Below are 756 nucleotides of genomic sequence, written 5' to 3'. Positions count from 1 at the left end.
TCCTACCGTTGTTTTCATGATCGTTGAAGTCCTCCTTCTGGCGTTCAGGAAAAGCACACTCAAATGAAATTCGTACATCCAACTAGCAACATTTCAAACCACCCCCCGTCTTAAGGTTATGCTCCTAACGGTAGGTCCTTCAAAAATAAAAATACCGAAATGTTCGATGACATGCCTGATGATGACAAAACCTTATCGAAACGTTGTACATTTGCTGTTATGCTAAACTTGTATTAAAGTTTTTCTTCATTACCCATTCAAGCCGTCTCCAACCATTATTAATACTGAAATGTGTTTGGCAAGCTGAGACTGAAAAGATAAATTATAGTGTCGTACTTCCATTAATGTAATTGTAACGGAGACCAAATACAACAGTTATCGGTTGTAGTAAAACTCAAATATTTATCAAACGCATTGTTTGGTGTACGTTGAGCTTCAGTATTACAATACTCTATAGTTATGTCAATTTTCAGGCCTTTTCAGTTATTGTATTTTGGATTTGTAGGTAACTGATAATTTTTTTATATTGTTTTCTTTGTAAAGAAATTTAGTTTCGTCGTTATTGTTTAGTATATACAATAATTAATTATTGTAACACATAACCATTTTTTCTCTACTATATTACGATCATTGACTGGTACCTATAATAAACTACTAGCAGAGACACGCAAAACATTTCCGGCCAAATTAGTATCTTTATCGTGACAGTACTTCTTTAAATATAACATTTCTAGCACAATACAAACGAATTGGAAT

The sequence above is a fragment of the Limulus polyphemus genome, unplaced genomic scaffold (genome assembly GCF_000517525.1).
Source record: "Limulus polyphemus unplaced genomic scaffold, Limulus_polyphemus-2.1.2 Scaffold54, whole genome shotgun sequence".
Taxonomy (NCBI): domain Eukaryota; kingdom Metazoa; phylum Arthropoda; class Merostomata; order Xiphosura; family Limulidae; genus Limulus; species Limulus polyphemus.
This window is presented reverse-complemented; position numbering follows the sequence as displayed.